The 23,900-nt window shown below is 44.2% G+C and overlaps 1 protein-coding gene across 8 annotated transcripts in view; it reads right to left on the reverse strand.

Annotated features, from left to right (window-relative positions):
- The window catches only part of KIF1B (kinesin family member 1B), a 151,554-nt gene that overhangs the window by 91,915 nt on the left and 35,739 nt on the right, over window positions 1-23,900 (reverse strand). The window lies entirely within an intron of this gene.

A 23,900-nucleotide genomic window follows, 5' to 3' on the forward strand; every position in this document is an offset into this window, starting at 1 on the left:
CCACCAACACCCTTGGACCTAGAACCAGCCACCAACAACCATGGATACAAAACCATGACACCACCACATCCAAAACTTTGCCAACATAAATACCCAGGGTCTCAGAATGATGGCAACAATGATACCCAGGAATACATGGTACCCACTCAAATGAACTACCATTCAGCTGATATGCCTTACTTGGTGGAAACTGCAATCAAGAACTTTTAACTGAATCTCTAAGCAAACCAATAATAAAACATGGTTTCTGCTTCCATCTTAAACCCTCATTTTCTAGATTATGGTGGTAATTGAGCAAAATGTGGCATAATTTGAGACATATAGGTTTAGATAAATTATCTGCACCCTGTCTGACAAGGGTGGGTGGCTTAACAGGAAAGCTGTATGGCTTTGCGGGAAAGGGTACGTGACATTAAGTGCCAAAATGGCACCACAATTCTGGCATAAAATTCTGTTCCAAACCATGCCAACCAAGAGTAAGTATAAAGGGTCTATTCAAGCACCAAATGAGTCATCCAGCCGGGACCACTGTGATAAACCTGGTGCAGGGCTAGACAGCCGGTTTAAGTTTACGCCATTTATAGGCTTACTAAATCTGCCCCATTGTCTGCACTACATCAACGAGATAGAACGACGACAGGTAAGACCAGGTCTACCAGGAATTGAAAGACAGCAACAGGGATAAGACCACCACCTGGTATGTGCTAAGCTGGTATGTGCTAGCAGATGTAGTGTCCTTGTGATTCCCTGAAAATCTCAGCTCCACCAGAAATAGCCGTACTTGCCAAATTGTAAGCACTATTTCAGACTCTGCCCTTTAAGCCTGTAAGAACATGGGACTGAAGCACTGGAGGCCTGAAAAAAAAATGTATGTTCAACATTCTCCATCAGCAAAGTCAATATATGGGGTGAGGGTAATAAAACCCTACACTTCATTATAATGAATTCCTCAGGTCTTTTGAGATTGGTATGCATTTGGTTAATGACAGAGATTGAATTAAATGAATACTAAACCTAGAAATGAATTATAAAAGTAAGCAAGAAATATAGTGGCCCTTAGGCCTCTTTCACACGGGCGTGTCCGGATGCGTCCCGGTGCATTGCGGCAAACCCGCGCGAGTAGGAACGCAATTGCAGTCAGTTTTGACTGCGATTGCGTTCCGATGTTCAGTTTTTATCGCGCGGGTGCAATGCGTTTTGCACGCGTGTGATAAAAAACCGACTGTGGTACCCAGACCCGAACTTCTTTACAGAAGTTCCGGTTTGGGTTAGTTGTAGTGTAGATTGTATTACTTTCCCTTATAACATGGTTATAAGGGAAAATAATAGCATTCTGAATACAGAATGCATAGTAAAATAGGGCTGCAGGGGTTAAAAAATAATAATAATAATTTAAGTCACCTTAATCCACTTGTTCGCGCAGCCGGCATCTCTTCTGTCTTCATCGGTGAGCAATAGGACCTTTGATGACGTCACTGCGTTCATCACACGATCCATCACCATGATAAAGACAGAAGAGATGCCGGCTGCGCGAACAAGTGGATTAAGGGGAGTTAAATTATTATTTTTTTAAACCCCTCCAGCCCTATTGTACTATGCATTCTGTATTCAGAATGCTATTATTTTCCCTTATAACCATGTTATAAGGGGAAATAATACAATCTACACTACAACTAACCCAAACCTGAACTTCTGTAAAGAAGTTCGGGTCTGGGTACCACAGTCGGTTTTTTATCACGCGCGTGCAAAACACATTGCACCCACGCAATAAAAACTGAACATCGGAACGCAATCGCAGTCAAAACTGACTGCAATTGCGTTCCTACTCGCTCGGGTTTGCCGCAATGCACCGGGACGCATCCGGACCTAATCCGGACACGCCTGTGTGAAAGAAGCCTAAGGCCCCTTTCACAGGCGTTGCAGGAAAAGGTGCGGGTGCGTTGCGGGAACACGCGCGATTTTTCCGCGCGAGTGCAAAATCACGCATGTTTGGTACCCAAACCCGAACTTCTTCACAGAAGTTCGGCCTTGGGATCGGGGTTGTGTAGATTGTATTATTTTCCCTTATAACATGGTTATAAAAGGGAAAATAATAGCATTCTGAATACAGAATGCATAGTAAAATAGCGCTGGAGGGGTTAAAAAAATAAAATAATTTATTTTTTTAACTCACCTTAATCCACTTGCTCGCGCTGCCGGCATCTCGTCTGTCTCCTCCTTTGCTGAACAGGACCTGTGGTGATGTCACTCCGGTCATCACATGATCCATCACATGATCTTTTACCATGGTGATGGGTCATGTGATGGATAATGTGATGACCGGAGTGACGTCACCATAGGTCCTGTTCAGCAAAGAAGGAGACAGACGAGATGCTGGCAGCGCGAGCAAGTGGATTAAGGGGAGTTAAATTATTATTATTATTATTTTTAACCCCTTCAGCGCTATTTTACTATGCATTCTATATCCAGAATGCTATTATTTTCCCTTAAAACCATGTTATGTTATAAGGGAAAATAATAATGATCGGGTCTCCATCCCGATCGTCTCCTAGCAACCGTGCATGAAAATCGCACCGCATCCGCACTTGCTTGCGGATGCTTGCGATTTTCACGCAACCCCATTCACTTCTATGGGGCCTGCGTTGCGTGAAAAACGCAGAATATAGAGCATGCTGCGATTTTCACGCAACGCACAAGTGATGCGTGAAAATCACCGCTCATGTGAAGAGCCCCATAGAAATGAATGGGTCGGTATTCAGTGCGGGTGGTGCAATGCGTTCAACTCACCCGTGTGAAAGGGGCCTAAGGGTTTTTCTGCACTTGTGCTTTTTTTTTTTTTTGCATTTTGTCTACTACATTGTTCAACATTTTTTTTGCTGGTAAAAAAAACGCCAGAGCCAAATTTGTGTGTGTAAGGACCCTTATAGCACTCCTGCATAGAATACAGAGTTAGGCCCCCTGCACACGAACGTGTGCACCCCGTGGTCGTGCTGCGGCCCGCAGTGCACAAACACAGTCCGTGGGGCAGCCGCAGCGGATCGCGAACCCATTCTCTTTAATGGGTCCGCGACCCGGCCGTTCCGCAAAAAGATAGGACACGTTCTATCTTTTTGCGGAACGGAAGTACGGGACGAAACCCGTTCCAGAACATATCTGCAGTCAATGTGTAGTTTTTGTTTTTTTACTGTAAAAGGTTGAATGGTTCCGTTCCGTGCTTCCGTTCCGCACAATTCTGCATCTCTGGATTTGCGGACCCATTCAAGTAAATGGGTCCGCATCCGGGATGCGGAATGCCCATGGAACGGCACCCGTCTATTGCGGATCTGCAAATACGGTCCGCAATACGGCAACGGGAAGCACACGTTCGTGTGCAGGGGGCCTTAGGCCTCTTTCACACTACCGTGTTTTTTTTTTCCGTTTTGCGGGCCGTTTTTTTGCGTTCCGTATACGGAACCATTCATTTCAATGGGTCTGCAAAAAAAACTGAATGTACTCCGTATGCATTCCGTTTCCGTATTTCCGTTCCGTTGAAAGATAGAACATGTCCTATTATTGCCTGCAAATCACGTTCCGTGGCTCTATTCAAGTCAATGGGTCCGCAAAAAAAACGGAACACATACGGAAATACATCCGTATGTCTTCCGTATCCGTTCCGTTTTTGCGGAACCATCTATTGAAAATGTTATGCCCAGCCCAATTTTTTCTATGTAATTACTGTATACTGTATGTGGCATACGGAAAAACGAAACGGAAAAACCGAAAGGAAACGGAAACACAACAGAAACAAAAAACGGAACAACGGATCCGTAAAAAACGGACCGCAAAACACTGAAAAAGCCATACGCTCGTGTGCATGAGCCCTTATCTGCTCTATGTTCTGGTGTCAGGCTGAGGAGGATGTGCTTAGGGTTTACTGCTCATTCTGTCATACTGCAGGCCGGACAGGAGGGGAGGCTTCTGACCCAGCTAGTTGTCTTACAGCCAGACATAGGAGGAGACTGCTCTCCTGGGAAACAAAAAATGTCTTTATATATTCTTCAGTTTAGGGCTTGTTCACATCGGCATAGTTTATTTCTAGAGATGAAATATTCATATTTTGAAATTCGTTTACACTTCGTTTGGTGGTAAAAGGTGAATTGCGTTATAAATTCCTTTACCACGGCCAATAACGCAATTCTATGACGGAATGCCATTATTCATTCCATCATAATAGAAGTCTATGGGCTGCAAAACTGATCTGTCTCGTTTCCGGTATGCAGGAGAGGACTCCCCTGCACAACAGAAACGGGACGGATCCGTTTTGCAGCCAATAGACTTCTATTATGACAGAATGAATAACGGAATGCCTCTAAAGGCATTCCGTTATGGATTCCATCATAGAGCTGTCTTATGGTCCGTGGTAACGGAATCCATAACGCAATTCACCTTTTACCACCAAACCAATTGTGAACGAATTTCAAAATATGAAATTCGCTCATCTCTATTTATTTCCATTATTCTGCCCATCATAGGAGGTCTGTAATAGGGTCCGTCAGGTTTTCATAATTTCCATGGTGTTGTTCTTGGTGTCAAGCAGCTTTCACATAACCTGCAATTGAAGCTCCTAACGTAGCCTCCAAAGCAAAAGCGAACCAACGCTAGCTTGTAATAAAATCCAGTCAGAGGAGCAGAGTTCAGAAGGGGACCTCACACTGCCACACGCTGCAAGTTTCTCTCATTTAACTCGCTCGTCTGTGTCTGTCCTTAGACTGTTGACTCCTATGGGCACAAGTTGCAAGGGATCCATGTAAACGCAGCCTAAGGCCTATTGCACACGACCGTATGGCTTTTTCAGTGTTTTGCGGTCTGTTTTTCACGGATCCGTTGTTCCGTTTTTTGTTTCCGTTGTGTTTCCGTTTTTGTTCCGTTCTTCCGTTCCGTTTTTCCGTATGGCATATACAGGATACAGTAATTACATAGATAAAATTGGGCTGGGCATAACATTTTTAATAGATGGTTCAGCAAAAAACGGAACGGAAACGGAAGACATACGGATGCATTTCCGTATGTGTTGCGTTTTTTTTGCGGACCCATTGACTTGAATGAAGCCACGGAACGTGATTTGCGGGCAATAATAGGACATGTTCTATGTTAAAACGGAACGGAAAAACGGAAATGTAATGCATACGGAGTACATTCAGTTTTTTTTGCGGAACCATTGAAATGAATGGTTCCGTATACGGAACGCAAAAAACGGCCAGTAAACGGGAAAAAAAAAAAAACGGCCGTGTGCAGGAGGCCTAAGGCCAAGTTCAAACTTCAGTTCTTTGGTCAGTTATTTCCATCAGTTAGGCCTCATGCACACGAACGTTGTTTGTTTCCATGTCTGTTCCGTTTTTTTTTGCGGATAGGATGCGGACCCATTCACCGTGTGCGGTCCGCATCAGTATGTCCGTTCCATAGCCCCGCAAAAAAAAATAGAACCTGTCCTATTCTTGTCCGTTTTAGGCATTGTTACAATGGATCCGCAAATAAAATAAAAAAGTGGATGGCATACGGATGTCATCCGTTTGTTTTTTTGAGGATCCGCCGTTTGCGGACCGCAAAACACATACGGTCGTGTGCATGTAGCCTTATTTTGAGCCAAAACCAAAATATGGAGGCTTCACACAGATAAGTTATAGTGTAAAGATTTCCTACTGTTCTCTGCTTTTGGCTCACAATAACTGTTGGCAATAACTGACCAAATAACTGAAGAGTGAACTCGGCCTAAGGCTTTTTCCCCGCTGACTGGCAGACACATGCGAGCGGAATGTTGCCCACAAATGACCACACGATTTTGAAAGTAAGAACTTGGCTTTATCTGAAAACTCGCACAGCCATTGTTGTTCATGGGTGCGAGGAGTTTCGTCTGCATGTGGCCTCCAGGGGGAAGATTTATCAAACTGCTATAAAGTAGAACTGGCTTAGTTCCCCATAGCAACCAGATTTCACCTTTCATTTTCCAAAGGAGCTGTGAAAAAATAAAAAAAATGGAATACGATTGGTTGCTATGGGCAACTAAAACAGTTGCGTTTTACACTAGTTTGATAAATCTCCCCCTAGAGCATGTAGCATGTGTGGTCTGAAGCAATTTGGCTGCTTTGTGCATCATCTAATAAGAGGCCATGTCCATTGTAACAAGCAATTTTTCTTGCTTCAAGATAATAATAATAATAATAATAATAATGTAAGTAACTTTGCAAAATTTTGTATCTACAGCTCCAGTGTTTCCATGGTTACAGACTACAAGCAGGCCTTGCGTAGTCTGCAACTACAGTTGTGTCACTTACACTCCAGTAAACTCTTCTTGCTAAAATATAGACAATAGAAAAAGGGGACAGAGAAGAGAGTATCCCATGGCCAGATGACGTCTTAAACTTGAAAAAAAGATACTTGGCACAAGTTTATAAAATGTTCATATTTTGCAATCTAATTCCTGCGGTATTTCGTCCCCCAAGAACAGATTTTGGGGGCTGCAGCAAATTGGACTTTGCTGTATGTTTCCAATGACGGCTCATTCAGAGAGTGGCCATTTAAAACCTCTAGTCATGTATGGCTAGCTTAACCTCCAGCAAACAAATTTCCTCATTTTGGTTTTTCCTACCAGCCTGCCAAAAGCTCAAACTTTTTTTTACTTTTCTGTTCATATAGTCGTATAAGGGTTTGATTTTTGTGAGAGAAGTGGCACAGTACTTTCTAAAGACACCATTTAATACTTCATAAGATGTATTAGGAAGCTGGAAAAAAAAAAAATTAAGGGGTACAATTGGGAGAAAAAAAAAATGTAATTCACCATTGTTTAACAAGATTTGTATTTATGGAGTTCTGTGGGTCAGTATAAATACAGTGATACCACATTTATATAGTTTGTTAACGTCACCAAAATTTTTATCTGGCAGTTAAAACCAGATGGCGACACACATCCTTTTTTTCTAATCCGTTTTATAGTTTGAGCATTGTCTGAGCATTTAGAAAGCATTAAGAAAATAGCTTTACGGCAGCCCCACGGTCCATAGACACAATGGCCTGGAGGGGACCTCATTGACTTCTATGGGAGAGTCTTCTAGGCATCCTCTGTGACCTGTGCAGAGGTCATTGTACAAGGAAAGAATAGATAGGCTTTTACAATCATCTACTGTGAATGGTGGATCATGTCTTTTCTATACACAGAGGTGATATCATTACAGGCAGATTAGAATGACAGATAAGCAGATAACTGCAGTAAAGTGATCTGTACAGACCAAGAAGTGGCGTCTATTATTAGGTTTAGTGGCCAGTGCGAAAACTGCAGGATTTTTGTTAAAATATAAATATTGACATGAAAAATATCAAAAATTCATAAAAAATACTGTATGTTAAACATAAAAAATTATTTAAACAATTGGACATTTTCTGATGACACATTCACTTTAAAGGGACCCTTCTAACAAATAGGCATTGTCCAAAGCAGACAACGCCTTCAAGACATCTTTTAAGGACCCATTCATTTGCATGCACTACTTTTTTGCTGTGCGGAGAGAAAACCCATGGAGGCACTCCGTAATGCTTCCGTGGGCTTCCGATCCGTGCCTCCGTCCCGCACTGCACCGTATCTTCCGGATTGTGGACCCACATTCAAGTTAATGCTATGGTTGTATGCATGAGGCCTTAGGGTGGAAAATGCTGAAGCGCTGCCTAAAAAACTACTATACTGAAAGCCTGGGGAGGCCTACTGTGACACCTGTTGCATCTAAATTAGAATAAAGCAGAGGAAGGTCACAGTAAAGCTGCATGCACACGAACGTTGTTTGTTTCTGTGTCCGTTCCGTTTTTTTTGCGGATAGGATGTGGACACATTCATTTCAATGGGTCCGCAAATAATTCGGACAGCACATCGTGTGCTGTCCGCATCAGTATCTCCGTTCCGTAGCCCCGCAAAAAAAAAAAAAATAGAACATGTGCTATTCTTGTCCGTTTTAGGCATTGTTACAATGGATCTGCAAAAAAAACAAAAACGGATCCGTTTTTTTGGCGGATCCGCAATTTGCGGACCGCAAAAAACAAACATACGGTCGTGTGCATGTAGCCTTAAATGTACCATGCCTTAATATCGGAAATAACTGATTTCCATACTACTTGATATCAGTTTTCCCATATAATAATGTAGTAGGTCAGGCCTGGCGCAGCAGGCACTCTATCACACACATGAACATGGTGGACGGAGGTGGGGGGTATAAATAGAACCTGCTTGGAGCACATTACCCTGGCGCTTGGTTGCCAGGCGATAAGGACCCTCCCCAGGGGATATGGAAGCAGCTGCAGAGGCTGGGTTTGAAAGGATTAGGGATAATGGTGACTCACAGTGAATATTCTGTTTCCAAAAGAGAGCGAGAGGTGTAAAATTCCTCCCGAACACAGTGCATCACTATTTCCTATTCCATCTGACTCATTCACAGCATCAAGCACAGACTGCATTGTTTAATTACAGCTCGCATTGTCGGGCGGCTCTACACCGTTTTACAAGGTGCGTTTACGGGTTTATCTCACAGGATGAATCCCCTAGTCCGATAATCAATAGTGAAACTCCCAGATACACTGCAGTGCTCCATTTAGCCTCAGTTTCCCCCCCAAAAAAACTAATCTCATTCTCAGAGTGGAACACTGTTTAGGACCCCTCCACCCCAGAATCAATGAAATTTCAGGTGAAACTGCTGCTTAAAGGGCATCTGTCAGGCGGATTGTTACGTATGACACTGGCTGACCTGTTGCATGTGCACTTGGCAGCTGAAGGCATCTGTGGTGGTCCCATGTTCATATGTGCCCGCATTGCTGAGAAAAATGACGTTTTAATATATGCAAATCAGCCTTTAGGAGCAATGGGGGCGTTGTCGTTACACCTAGAGGCTCCGCAGCACCATGTACACTTTGATTGACAAGACCAGTCATGATGACGTTCACACTGCCTGGGCTTGCCAATAAACGTGGAGAGGGCACGGCAGTTGCAGAGAGAGAAGAGCCTCTAGGTGTAATGACAACGCCCCCATTGCTCCTAGAGGCTAATTTGCATATATTAAAACATCATTTCTCTCACTAATGCGGGCACATATGAACATGGGACCAACACAGATGCCTTCAGCTGCCAAGCGCACATGTAACAGGTCAGCCAGTCTCAGGTACAAATCTTCTGCCAGATGCCCTTTAATTGGTGAAGTTTCAAAGGATGAAAGATAAGAGAAATCTGTCCCCACAGTCATCACTTAAAAGGGAATCTGTCACCTATTTTGAGCCTATAATACTGTTAACATATGTAGGATGTAGGAGTACATTTATTTCTTAGGCGGGCTGGGCACTGCAGGGGGGGCGTTACTGGGCACTAGAGCAGAGTAATAACGCCCCTCTGGGCACCTTGAGACTTGATTTGCATATCAGAAAAATAGCTTTTTCATCTGAATGAAAAGTTGAATAAAAGAAAGAGGACACATGCTGGAATGAAGGTACTTTATTGCACATTGCTATGTTAACAGTATCATAGGCTCAAAATAGGTGACAGATTCCCTTTAATATGTTCAGCTGTGAATGGACCTATTGCAAGCGTATATACAGCTAATGACTCTTCCATACAAGCAATGCCTATTCTAGACTAAACTACCTCTGAAAGGGGTTGTCAAGGATTCACTAAGTATTGGTCGTTAGCTTCACTTTGCAGATTCCAATAAGGCAGAGTTCACAGAGTTATTTCCATCGGTGATTGTGAGCCAAAACCAGGTGCGGGTCAAAAACACAGAATAAGTGCAGATCTTTACATTACACGTTCTCTCTCAGTAGGCTTCACTGCTGGTTTTGGCTCACAATCTCTGATGGAAAGAACTGACCAATTAACTGAATCGTGAACTCTGCCTAAGGCTACTTTCACACTTGCGGCAGAGAGATCCGGCAGGCAGTTCCGTCGCCGGAACTGCCTGCCGGATCAGGCAAAATGTATGCTAACTGATGGCATTAGTAAGACTGATCAGGATCCTGATCAGTCTTAAAAATGCCTGATCAGTCGAAAAAATGCATTGAAATGCCGGATCCGTCTTTCCGGTGTCATCCGGCAAAAACGGATCCGGCATTTATTTTTTCACCTTTTTTTCAGTCTGCGCATGCGCATACCGGAACGACGGATCCGGCATTCCGGTATTCTGAATGCCGGATCCGGCACTAATACATTCCTATGGGAAAAAATGCCTGATCCGGCGTTCAGGCAAGTCTTCAGTTTTTTTAGCCGGAGATAAAACCGTAGCATGCTACGGTTTTCTCTTTTGCCTGATCAGTCAAAACGACTGAACTGAAGACATCCTGATGCAAACTGAACGGATTACTCTCCATTCAGAATGCATGGGGACATACCTGATCAGTTCTTTTCCGGTATAGAGCCCCTGTGACGGAACTCTATGCCGGAAAAGAACAACGCAAGTGTGAAAGTAGCCTAACTTTGTAATATACTTTACGGGTGCTATCCCCATCATACTATGTGAATGCCAGTGACGTGATCCTGTCTACCCCAACAGAAGTTCCTTCTGGTCAGATCCATCTCTTTTCTCTTCAAGCTTCCAGGCCGGAGGCTCAGTGTACACCACTAACTGTCTAACCTGTATGGTCGGTCCTAAAAGGCATCCACAAGCACTGGTGCATGTACTGTGCACAGAGGATCGATAGCGGGGTCCGTTCGGGGAGGGGGTGGACAAACAGAAGGAGGAGTAAGATTAGCAGGGAGGTACTCAACCTGGTGGACGAGTTGCCACGTAGAGAAATGCGTTTGGCAGCAAAACAACAAATATATGGCCACGGACTAGAAGTAAATAAAGTGACTACTGCCACCATGGTGGGGAATCGGGAAAATGTAAGCGCAAGGGTGAAAGCCCTATTAGGGCAACCATAACAGAAGATTTATAATGGGCTTAGCATGTTTTTTTTAAATCAAACCAGTCCGGTGGCTTCTGCTGCCTTATCTGCGAGAATAAAATGATAGAAGGAGAGAAGCTGAGCTCTGTCATATATAGATGTATATGTTTTGGCGCAGTATAGCAGAGTAAATCCTGACCGGACTCCTAGATGGGACAGAGAGTCCTGATTACCTCGCCCACACACAGTGATTAACAGCATTGTCTGTACACACACTGATACAGGGAGAGATGTCAATCACTGTGTGTGGGCGGGGTAATCAGGACTCTTACTTTCTCTCCTAGGAGTCCTGTCAGGATTTAGGGGGACATTTATCAAACTGGTATAAAGTAGAACTGGCTTAGTTGACCATAGTAACCAGATTCCTCCTCTCATTTTCCAAAGGAGCTGTCCAAAATGAAAGGTGGAATCCGATTGGTTGCTATGGACAACTAAGCCAGTTCTACTTAATACCAGTTTGATAAATGACCCATTAGTCTTTTTCCCCAGAAATCCTGCTCCAAATCGTATAAACCTATGTATTATAGGGCTCAGCTTCTCTCCCTGTGTTGCATCTTGCTCTCAGATAGGGCAGCAAAAATCAATTGACAAGATGGCTTTAAATTTAGGCACTGACCACCCCTTTAAAGTCTGTTTTATCTACCTCCACACTTCAGCCCTCAGTGTTTTAGGACATGGGATGCTCTTCATCCCGATAGCGCACATCGGGTGACAGCGTTGCTGCGTTTAGTTGCTTTGGTGCGGTGCCACTGAGAAAAATGAGGATGTGGTGAGGATGTGTCGGCCATGGCGGATCCCTCCTGTGCTGAGCTGTAATTAAAAACTCTTGTTTGCAAACACAAGAATAAAAGTTTCGTGAAATCTGTCACCTCGCTTATAATTAAACGCTCGGCAGCGGGGAGAGGCTGCGGAAACCACTGATTCCACAATGATCGCATTATACTGGGCCCGATTCTTGCAGACCGCCTCTTAACCTGTTCAGTGCCGGCTGCATTCCAAAGCTTGAGAGGGTTTCAATTTCCGCAAGTCTTTGGGCTGAGTGGTTTCCAAAATCTTTAGTTAAGATAAAACCATGGCATGTAATGAGCCCTCATGTTCACAACTCCTCCAAGTGCAATTATAAGGTTAAAGTGTTAAAGGGATTTTCTCATTTCAGCAAATAGCATTTATCATGTAGAGAAAGTTAATACAAGGCACTTACTAATGTATTGTTATTATCCATATTGCCTCCTTTGCTGGCTCATTTCATTCATTTTTTCCATCAAATTATACACTGCTTGTTTCCCTGGTTACGACCACCCTGTAATCCGTCAGCAGTGGCCGAGCTTGCACACTATAGAAAAGCACCAGCCTATGTGAGCGCCCATGGTCCGGCCACCAGAGAGGCCAGCCTGTTTTCCTATAGTGTGCAAGCACGACCACCACTGATGGATCGCAGGGTGGTCTATAACCATGGAATCGAGCAGCGTATAACGTGATGGAAAAGTTAATCCAGCTAACAATCAGAATACATTAGTAAGTGGCTTGTATTAAAGGGGTTCTGCACTTTGTTTAAAATGATGATCTATCCTCTGGGTAGATCATCAGCAACTGATCGGCGGGGGTCCGACACCCGGGACCCCCGCCGATCAGCTGTTTGAGAAGGCAGCGGCGCTCCTGCAGCGCCGCGGCCTTCTCACTGTTTACCGCTGGATGAGTGACGTCACGACTAGTATCAACTGGCCTGGGCGGGGCTAAGCTCTATTCAAGGGAACGGAGCTTAGCCACACCCAGGCCAGTGATACTATTCGTGACGTCACTCAGCCAGCGGTAAACAGTGAAAAGGCTGCGACGCTGTGAAAAGGCCTTCACAAACAGCTGATCGGAGGGGGTCCCGGGTGTCGGACCCCCGCCGATCAGAGGATAGATCATCAGTTTAAACAAAGTGCAGAACCCCTTTAATACAAGCCACTTACTAATGTATTCTGATTGTTAGCTGGATTAATTTTCCCATCACGTTATACGCTGCTCGATTCCATGGTTATAGACCACCCTGCAATCCATCAGTGGTGGTCGTGCTTGCACACTATAGGAAAACAGGCTGGCCTCTCTGGTGGCCGGACCATGGGCGCTCACATAGGCTGGTGCTTTTCTATAGTGTGCAAGCTCGGCCACTGCTGATGGATTACAGGGTGGTCGTAACCAGGGAAACAAGCAGTGTATAATTTGATGGAAAAAATGAATGAAATGAGCCAGCAAAGGAGGCAATATGGATAATAACAATACATTAGTAAGTGCCTTGTATTAACTTTCTCTACATGATAAATGCCATTTGCTGAAATGAGACAAGCTTTTTAAAGGGAGCCTGTCACCATGAAATACACTGCAATCTGCAGGCAGCATTGCTGTCATTTCCCTTCTTTATAAACCATTGTTTCATACCACAATTACATCCAGAGCTGCATTTAGAAGTTTTTCTTTTTTTGGTTGCAGCATTCAGTAGCTCATACATTAAAAGGTAATGCTAATATTGCTCAGCAGAAATGATTGGCAGCAGGGAAGCCATTTGTCGCCATGCCTCCTATTCACATAGCAGGCAGCATCTCTACAGATCTGAGCATGTGTGTTAATGCCGGATTTTAAAGGGAACCCGTCACCATGAAATGCAGTGCAGACTGCAGGCAGCATGTAATAGAGCAGGAGGAGCCGAGCAGATTGATAGGTAGTTTAATAGGAAAAGATTGTGTATAAATTGTAATTTGTTCATTTAAATCTCCGCTCTTTCTATGCTTAGGAGTCATGTAGGCTGACAGCTATCTCTGCATGCCTTTGTATACAAGGAAGGCTGTCAATCATTAAGTAGGACCGCCTACATGACTCCTAAGCAAAGAAAGATTTAAAATGTATAAATTACAAGTTTTGCCAAATATTTTTCGGATTAAACTATACATCAGCCTGCTCAGCTCCTCCTGCTCTATTACATGCTGCTTGCAGATTGCACTGCATTTCATGGTGACGGGTTCCCTTTAAAATCCGGAATTAACAAGATGCTGCCTGCAATGTGAATAGATGGCATGGCGATAAATGGCTTCCTTGCTGCCAATTATTGCTGGTGAACAACTATTAGTATTACCTTTATGCATGGGCTACTGAATGCGGCAACCAAAAACACCTTTTCAGTGCAGCTTTGGATGTAACTGGAGTATAAAACCATGGTTTATAAAGAGGGTAAATGACAGCAATGTTTTCCTTTTATGTGAGCACATCATGTTCATCATCATCATCATCACTGGGGTATTGTATTCCTAGAAAGAAAAGAAATCTAATTTGGGTGCCTATTAAGAGCGCAGAAAGGTCTGCTAGTGCTCTGCTCCAGGGAAGGAAAACAATACTTGGATTATATAATTACATTTTACCCACAGTACACTGCTGCACGGCAGTAATAACCGATGGAAAGAAGTGACGCATCATATGAAAATTTATGTATTTGGGGGGGAAAACAAAAGTTCTGAAAGAAACGTAAAAAATAAATAAAAAAAATAATAGTAAATATCGTGGTCTGTCATCAAAAATAAGGGTCTGTAGCTGATGATGTCCTCGGAAGAGGGGTGCAGCAGCCCAATCCTCTATTGAACTTTCCAAGGCTAGTTTGCTAATGAAGGAGCCAGAGGCTTTACACTGCCTGATGATCGGGCAGATTATCACTAACGAGTTTTCATACATAAAAGGTGCCGCTGATTACCCGATGAAGGAGCGGAACGCGAATGGCATTAGCGATTGCTCACCTCCATACTGTGGAGGAGATCTCTGCATGTAATAGCAGTGGTCTCCTCCACCGACGAGCACGCTTCCTTCCACATAATCATCTGCTCAATGGAGCAGTGTAAAGGGGCCTTTAGAGTGCATTCACATGACGGATTTTGACTGTTAAAAATTGGCGGCGTACCCCATGGCAGAAAACGCTGCTATTTCTGCCATGCTTTTTAATTTAAAATGCTGTCGTTCTGCTCTCGGTTTAGGTCTATTGGATGGTGCTAAACCACGAGCCAGCTCCCGCCGCAGCGCCCACGCGGTAACTGTGCGAAGAATGGATATGTACAGTCTTGGCACGGTCTGGAAAACCGCATGTGAAAAATCCTCAGCCACATGAACTGCAGAGCGGCCTCCCATTGAAACCAACGGGAAGTGTTTCAGAGCACATTTGACCTGGTTTTCAGCACCGAATCTGCATTGAAACCCATTCAAAAAACCTGATGTGTGAACATACACTTAAGGGTGTATTACACACCTCGATGCGGCAAGCGTTAAAATTTTGGACCCTTTTGTTTCGGAGGGTCCGAGGGCTGTTTTTTACTGGGCGCCCTAACATTGGTAGGTCTCTTAGGAGACATACATGGCAAGGATATGGCAAAGTACAGGCATCATGATAAAAACATTGGCTGGTATGACTATATTACAGTACACTGTAGAATTTCTCCTCTAATAAAGTGGAGGGGTGCAGCTAACCCATGACCCTTAGCTACTCGTAGATCATAAAACAAGCACCAACTCATACATAAGCCTTTATATAAATTGAGTGGTGATGTCATTGCTTTCAGAGAACAGATGACATCATCCCATTATCACTTCTTGTCCATGACTCATCCCCCTTACAGAAAATTTGCCATCAATGTCAAGACATATATTTAAGTGCAAAATGTACCTCCTACATGAACTTAGATTTTTTAAACCGAAATGGAGATTGTTAAAGGCGCATATTTTTCCATAAACTGGGCATCACAGTAAATCCAGACACAAAGGGGACTGATCCAGCAAGCTGTACTCTGACGGTATAAGGAGTAGGAGCAGTGCTCAGCAGATGGTGCGGTTATCACGCATAAACCCCACTCCGTCTGCAGCGGATTCAGGAGCTCCTGCATGAACAGACCTCCAAAGATCCTCAAATTGGGATTTGGGGGAAGGGGAGATGTGTTAATGTCTGCGACTGAACTTGTCGCCAACTCTGTCTGATGCCTTAAATATAGATGTAGGTCACTGGCACATTGCGACTACCCAGAAAAAAATCCCTGCAAATCAGAGAGGCGATATAAGTCACAAAAGAAAAAGACAAAAATTCTGTATATTATCCAACTGTCGATAGATCGATAATAGATAAATATGAGATAGATAAATAAATAGGAGACAGACAGATGTTTTTTATTTTTTTTATCTACAAGAAAAGGAGCAGCAGCTCCAGGAAAGAGGAACACAAATGAAACCTGGAAGTCTCCAGGAATGCAGCGAGCAGCAGAAAATGCTGGAAAACTTCCTCCTCTCCAGCTGCCTGCTATAAATACAGTCTGTGCAGTTGGTGTGTTACATAAGGCCATATATATATACACATGGAGAATCCAGGAGAGACAATGCAGCTCGGCATCCTGCACCAGGGGCAAAACTTCCAGCTCCTGGGATCCAATGTGAAGGGCCTTCCTCCACCTACCATGTGTCATTCATACTACTGGTGATTTTTAGGTGGTAGAACAAACTTTGGGACCCCTCAGGCGCTAAAGAATAGGTGTGTCTGCTACTTATGCACCTCCTATAGCGACACATCCCAGTCCTGCACAATGCTCCACACAAAGTCCAACACTCTGATATCACCAGGAAACGCCATAAAAGACAGGTAGGACTTACTGCACCATCTCCAGCAGCCTGGCTACAGAGGAAAACGACTGTCCGTGGTATACTGCGTGTATATGAACTGACATGATGTGTAATGATATTTCAAAGAAAGGGCTGGGCACTCTCTATATCTGGAGTCAATGCTACTTTATTCAATAAATTCAATAAAATATTGTACTATAAATAATAACAATGTTAATAAAATGATTAAATGCACAGGTCTGGCCAGACTAAAATAGTACCTACAAACAATTATAAAAACCACAAAGTAGCTAAAACACAATGGTTATCTTATGATCCAATGTTCGAATTTCGTATAAATTTTCGAATAAAATTTCAAATAAATAATCACAAGGAAAAGAATACTAATGAATTCCAAATATTCGATTCAAATATTCGATCCAATGTCCAAACTCTTACATATAATCGTGGCGTATCCAATTTTCACTATAAGCTTGGTTAGTCTCTTTAATCAGCACGATGCAACGTCAATAAAGATCTTCAAATAGGACTAAATGTCGATTATATTTTTCATCGCAAGTGCTTATTCCTTCTATGGTTATTTTGTCTACTCACGTAACAGGTGTACGTAGGCCGCTCCGATCAACAGTCCGCGGCGTCCCGCGTGGTAATCAGAATATGCTCTTCCGCTACTGCTTACAAACGTGAGTATCGACTTTAGCGTGGAATAATAATGTGCGATATATCCAAAAGTTTTGAGGGAATTTCAACAGAATGTCCTTTAGTTGAACACTTAGTTTTCACTTAGGCCTCTTTCACACTTGCGTTGTTGGGATCCGGCATGCACTTCCGTTGCCGGAGGTGCCCGCCGGATCCGGAAAAACGCAAGTGTACTGAAAGCATTTGAAGACGGAACCGTCTTCTAAATGCTTTCAGTGTTACTATGGCAGCCAGGACGCTATTAAAGTCCTGGTTGCCATAGTAGGAGCGGGGAGCAGGGGAGCGGTATACTTACAGTCCGTGCGGCTCCCGGGGCGCTCCAGAATGACGTCAGAGCGCCCCATGCGCATGGATGACGTGATCCATGCGCTTGGGGCGCCCTGACATCACTCTGGAGCGCCCCGGGAGCCGCACGGACGGTAAGTATACTGCTCCCCCGCTACACTTTACCATGGCTGCCAGGACTTTAGCGTCCCGGCAGCCATGGTAACCACTCTGAAAAAGCTAAATGTCGGCTCCGGCAATGCGCCGAAACGACGTTTAGCTTAAGGCCGGATCCGGATCAATGCCTTCCAATGGGCATTAATTCCGGATCCGGCCTTGCGGCAAGTGTTCCGGATTTTTGGCCGGAGCAAAAAGCGCAGCATGCTGCGGTATTTTCTCCGGCCAACAAACGTTCCGTTCCGGAACTGAAGACATCCTGATGCATCCTGAACGGATTTCTCTCCATTCAGAATGCATTAGGATAATCCTGATCAGGATTCTTCCGGCATAGAGCCCCGACGACGGAACTCTATGCCGGAAGACAATAACGCAAGTGTGAAAGAGCCTGGTGCTAACTGGTGCCAGTAGTTTCATTGTAGTCCGCGGCTCTACAGATACATACGATGTACCCTCAGTAGATTTCCTCCAAAAAGGTTCAAAGCTGCAAAGGTTGGTGATCCTTGTGTTGAATCAGGGGGTCCAGTACAAACGCGTTTCGGGGCTCTTAGTGGCCCCTTCTTCAGTCTGCACATGGAATCTGTCTACAAATTGGCGCATACTAATGCAAATTTGGCACAACTAGTGTTTTTACACTCTTTCAGGTTCTCTCAAAAAAAGGGCGAGACTTAGCAGGAAGTGGGCATGGCTTTGTAGGAAAGGAGTAGACCTAAGATGCGCTATTTTTCACCAAAATTGCAACACAATTCTGGCTGAAAATTCTAAGCCAACCAATAGTTGGAATACAGTCAGAGAACAGTGTCTATCCCTGCAGCACATTCCTCCTCCAGCCTGAGCCCCTGTGATGAATCTGGTGCTGGTCTAGATGGCCGGTCTAAGTATACGCCTTCTATAGGAATAGTAAATCTGGGCACTCTCTGCAAAAAATGTGGCAAAAACTACAGGTGTGATTGCACTTATTCTGGCATTTTTGTTACTAGTAAAAAATGCCATTGCTAAATTTATGGGCTACACGACAACATTTGTCGCACAACATTTTGTCGCACCAATGTTGCGCCACAATTTTTATAATGATAGTCTATGGTGCCGCGCTGCGACTGTAACTCGACAGTCACAAAAAATCCATTCGAAATAGATTTTTCTGCGAATGTTGCATCGCAGTTACAGCATGTCGCAGTGCGACACCATAGACTATCATTCTAAAAATTGTTGTGCGACATCAATGTTGCAGTGTAGTTGTGCCCTATGTCATCGTGTAGCCCTAGCCTTAATGCAGATCACTGCCAGTTTACCTATGGTCCCCTGCCTAACACATTAGTGTATTGTTGGCTGAACCCACGGATTGAGAGAATATTTTCACCCGATTAGTTTGTCTTTTTGTTCTCCCGGGAGATAAACCGTAGTCAGAGCTGTCTGGCAGCGGCCTTCTCTGCAAAATATTGCATGATAATAATAACAACAACATGTCCTATTCTGGACGGACCCATTGACGTCCATGGGCCCACAAAAAACTGAGGACAGCACATGGATGGTATCCATATTTTGCGGATCTACGAATTGCGGACCGCAAAATGGATATGGTTGTGTGCATGATGCATATGGCAGAATACAGTATCTCAAGGAGACATTGTATGATGACACACAATGTGACAATGTAAAAGGTTTGTGTACACTGCAAGACAATGTACAGGAGTTTTCTGGACCCTCAGGATAGGCCATGATAGGCCAACACCCCGCCGATCAGCTGCCCAGTAGCTCCAGCGCCTGAACTGTGTGTAGTGGATGGTGCTGGTTACTGCATCACTGCTCCCAATTGGAGCAACCATAGACGGAGATGTAGTTCCACCACAAGGGTAATTGCAGAATAGCTGATTGGGGGGGGGGGGGGGTGTCCTACACAAAGGACTGGAAAACCCCACTTTAACATATCCATACAACTCATCAACACAAATTTAATCCAACATGGTCAGATTGCCAATATACACTCGTATATAATGTAGTACTCCAGGGTCTGATGTGCAGACCCCCCCCCCCCAATACATTATACAGCCTGGGCTGCTGCATTTTTCTAGAAGCCTGGCTGGTCAGGATTTGGACTCTGGAATAAAGGATTAACAGAGTCATTTAATACAAAAACACTTCAGCTGAGCATGCAGGACGTGCAGCAGGAAGGGCACGACGAGTGACTTACAGGTCAGGGGGTCACATAGAAAATATAATTACATTTACCAAACCCACAGAAGAAACAGAAAAGTATTCCAGGAACGGCAAGTGAAATGTGAGCAATGTGGCACTGAATGCAGTGGAGGAGAACGCTACATCATAGTGCAAGTTACAACAGTGGGGTCACCCATGGTAACACTGGAAAATAGCAGCAGGAACCCTATAAATCTCCCCTCACTGCACAATCACACAATTCACCCTCAGGAGTAACTTAAATGAAGCCAAATTCAGATAGCGGTACGCCGAGCAGCATAAGGCTACCTACTTGTGTTTTTTTCTGCGCTCGTTCTTGTTTGGAAAAACCGCAGCGTAGCACAGTACCAGCAAATTAGACAAAGCTCATGTGCACTTTGCTTTTCTGTTCCGTGCAGATTTTGAAATCTGTTGCCTGTCAATTTTTTGTGCAGATTTCCTCCTTTTTAATTCAAGGGTGAGAGAGGCGGCAAACTGCAGCAAAAACTGCAAGTAACATGTGCTGAAATGGAAATTCACGCACAAGACAGCCATCACCTGTCTGCAGTTGTGTTCCGTTCAATGAGCAGTACTAATACGAGCACCACAATGCACCTGCAATAGGTCATCCGACGAGCATTAAAGTGGTTGTCCCGTCTGGACATTTATGGCATATCACTAGGACCCACTCCAAACTCCAAAACAGGGCCGCCATATTGAACAGCGAGGCGGAAGTCCCACAGCTATGAATGTAGAGCATGCTGCACAAGTGCGGCCGCCCTTATGTTCACCACCATGAGCCAGCGCTCAGCTGTTTTTGGAACTCCCATATCCGCGAATAAAGGGTGTCGCATAGATAAACTGGAACCCCCCTGCTGCAGTCAAGTAAACAGAGACAGGAGGGCTGGACAAGATCTGCAGCGCTGGAACAGAAAGGGAATAAACTGGAAAGTAATGTTTATTTATTTATTTTTTTGCCACATTTCTCTGACTTTGAGCAACATTTCGCCCAACTGGGACAACCCCTGTTTTGGGTTATCTGCTTTGGACAATCCCCACTTGTGAGAAGGGCCCCTTGACATCACAAAATGTCCTCCGGCAGGGACCGCTAGCTGGAGGCTGTGGGTAAATCTGTAAGTATTCAATTTACCTCCAGCGCCACCACAGGAGAAATGAAGCATTACACAATGCCTATTCTAATCAATAGATTTTCTGTGTAATGTAGGGCAGGTCCTCCAGGGAGGGGACCAAGAGATTAGGGCAGCTCTTCACTGCATGTAGTGAAGTCATAGTAATGGCTGGGGTCTATTGCACATCCTCACAATTTCCTTATTTTCTCATCCGGTATTAGGACTAATAGCTTTTAAAAAGAAAATGTTCCAGATTTAAATACATTGGTCAAGAAATACATTCATGTAAAGTTAGGGGGAAAATTTACAATGCCATCAAGTCCAGAAAATCAATATGGAAGCAGATCTAATCCAGGACGTATGACAAGATTGATAATTATGCTCTGCAGCGTTCGGCTTGTTTCGCAAACAGACGCATTTCAAGACCACAAAAATATTACTAAGAAAACTGGCTTCAGAAAGTGTTCTCGGAAAAGCAGTTTGATGTTCTGACTGAGGTGGGGGAGGAGGGGGGGTGAACGATGCAAAAAGCCTGGACATAAACAGAGGCACTGGAATGACATTATTAGCACAAAGGAATGCTACAGGAACTCATTTGTATATAAGGTGGACAAAATGAAAACTGAATAAAGCTATGTTTTGTTCAGCCTGAGCCTCCTGGTTCAGGAATTAGCCACAACTACATAATTGACAGAACATAAAACGACCTTGGTGCCCTATGTCCCGCAGTGCCTTCAGAGAAAAATACCGTACATTGAGAAATCTGCAGTAAGGCGGACAGCAGCACAGTGTAACGCCTGCAGTTATGTTTTATATAGTAGGGTGTGGGATAGGATGGGGGGGCCTCACACCTCGAAAACAATGGCCGGTTACCCTGACACTGTAGCAAATGTTGGAAACCATTAGCTTCCCGGCCACAACGCCGATATCAGAGAATCAAAAGGTGAACTTCAGCCCCTGGAGAACAAAACCAAACCTGGAGCCAGGAAAACATTCCTCTCCGACTGAGAAAACAAAAGGTTTCCTCAGGCAGAGGCCTATGTGAGCGAGGAGACACCCAGCCGCTCTTATCAGCAAGGTTGTAGATGGAGTATGCGTCATATTCCAGTGAAAAGCCGTCATAGGACACGGGGAGCTCCATGGGTGATGAGGAGTGGATCGTGAAAAGAGAGAAGGGAATATTTATCAAAACTGGTGTAAAGTAGAACTGGCTTAGTTGTCCATAGCAACCAATCAGATTCCACCTTTCATTTTTCAGAGCTCCTTTGGAAAATGTAAGGTGGCATCTGATTGGTCGCTATGGGCAACTAAACCAGTTCTACTTTACACCAGTTTGATACATTTCCCCCAGACAGGAAAAAAGATAAATATGACTTCTCTTTCTTTTTTGAATTCACTCCTGGTTTTGGCTTCCAAAACTGCATCAGGACACCTGACCATGTGTTCGTACCTTATGGGACCTCTACTGAGGGCAATGCAGCTGTGTACAGGACCCCTCTACTGAGGTTACCAAATCCATAAAAAGGGACCCTACCAAGGGTAATAACGTGCAGGACTCCTACTGAGGACAAGCTATATACGCACACATCTGAGGTTCATACATCTATAAATAAGGTCGCGCCTGGGGTCATACACCATACACAAGGATCTCCCAGAGAGGACTACAGCCATATAAAAAGACCTTGCTGAGAGAAAAGGATCAAGCACAGGGCGGTACAGCAGTTTTTTTTATACAACTGGGATGCCGGTCAGTACACCCAACACCGCTCTATAAATCATTTGTAATGATGGGGATGATTTTCCATGTTCCGCCCATGTATTATTTTCTTCTCAGAGCCGACAAAACACTAAAAGTCAGACCCACAGAACCAACGAGTCAGAAGCGATCGGTTTGGCTCCATATACATCATCAGATCATTAATAATTATCATTACACGTCAAAGTTTAGGGATTCTATAACATTTTGCACAATTTATTTCATTTTCCATATGGACAATCGTGAAATCTCAGGTTGGACCTTCCTTCTTATTCTTCTCATCATCATGACGGTAGAACTTCAATCAAATCCTAAAACTAAAAAGCGTCAAACACATACCATCTGCACCCAGCCCTGTGCACAGAGCCTGGGCCCGCTGCCAGCATACCAGCATTTAATGGAGTGGGCTCATGTGACGGCAGCTGGGCTGCTGCTCAGACTCTTCCCCACACAAATATTACTGTTCCTAAGCAATGGAAACAGGAGAGGCCTGACAACCAGGAACCGGCCGCAAGCCACAGTGCCGGCCACATGTTTTAGATGGGGGCTCTGCTTAAAGATTGTGCTTGCACAGACACCCTCCTTCTAATAAAGAAAACCCCTCAAACTGAGAAGGAGGGGACAGTGGTGGGAGTGACCCTCCACCGAGATGCAAAACACCTCCCACCGTGAATAAGGAGATCAGAAATGTATAAATTACAAATTTTACTGAATCTTTTCCCATAAAACTAGATATCAATCGGCTCAGTTCCTCCTGCTCTATAACATGCTGCCTACAGATTGCATTTTGCGGTGACAGGTCCTCTTTAAAAGGGGTTGTGCAGCCTGTTTATATTGACTATCAATATCAGATTGGTGGGGTGCTCGTTGAGCTGCGGTGCTCCATGCGAGCGCGGCTTCCTCTTCATTACGCTACGCGTCGTCTCCTCTGTAGTGGTGGCGCAGTGTAATTACAAGGGAATGGGGCGAGTATTTGTAATTATACTCCCTTCTGAGACGATGGGCAGCGTAATGAAGAGGAAGCAGCGCCGCCTCCTCTTCAAACACCTGATCGGATAGGTCATCAATACAAACAGGCTGCACAATCGCTTTAAGACAACCAAACTGTTCTGAGTTTCGAGTTGATGGGAACC

Source organism: Bufo bufo, chromosome 1 (assembly GCF_905171765.1).
Source record: "Bufo bufo chromosome 1, aBufBuf1.1, whole genome shotgun sequence".
NCBI classification, from domain to species: domain Eukaryota; kingdom Metazoa; phylum Chordata; class Amphibia; order Anura; family Bufonidae; genus Bufo; species Bufo bufo.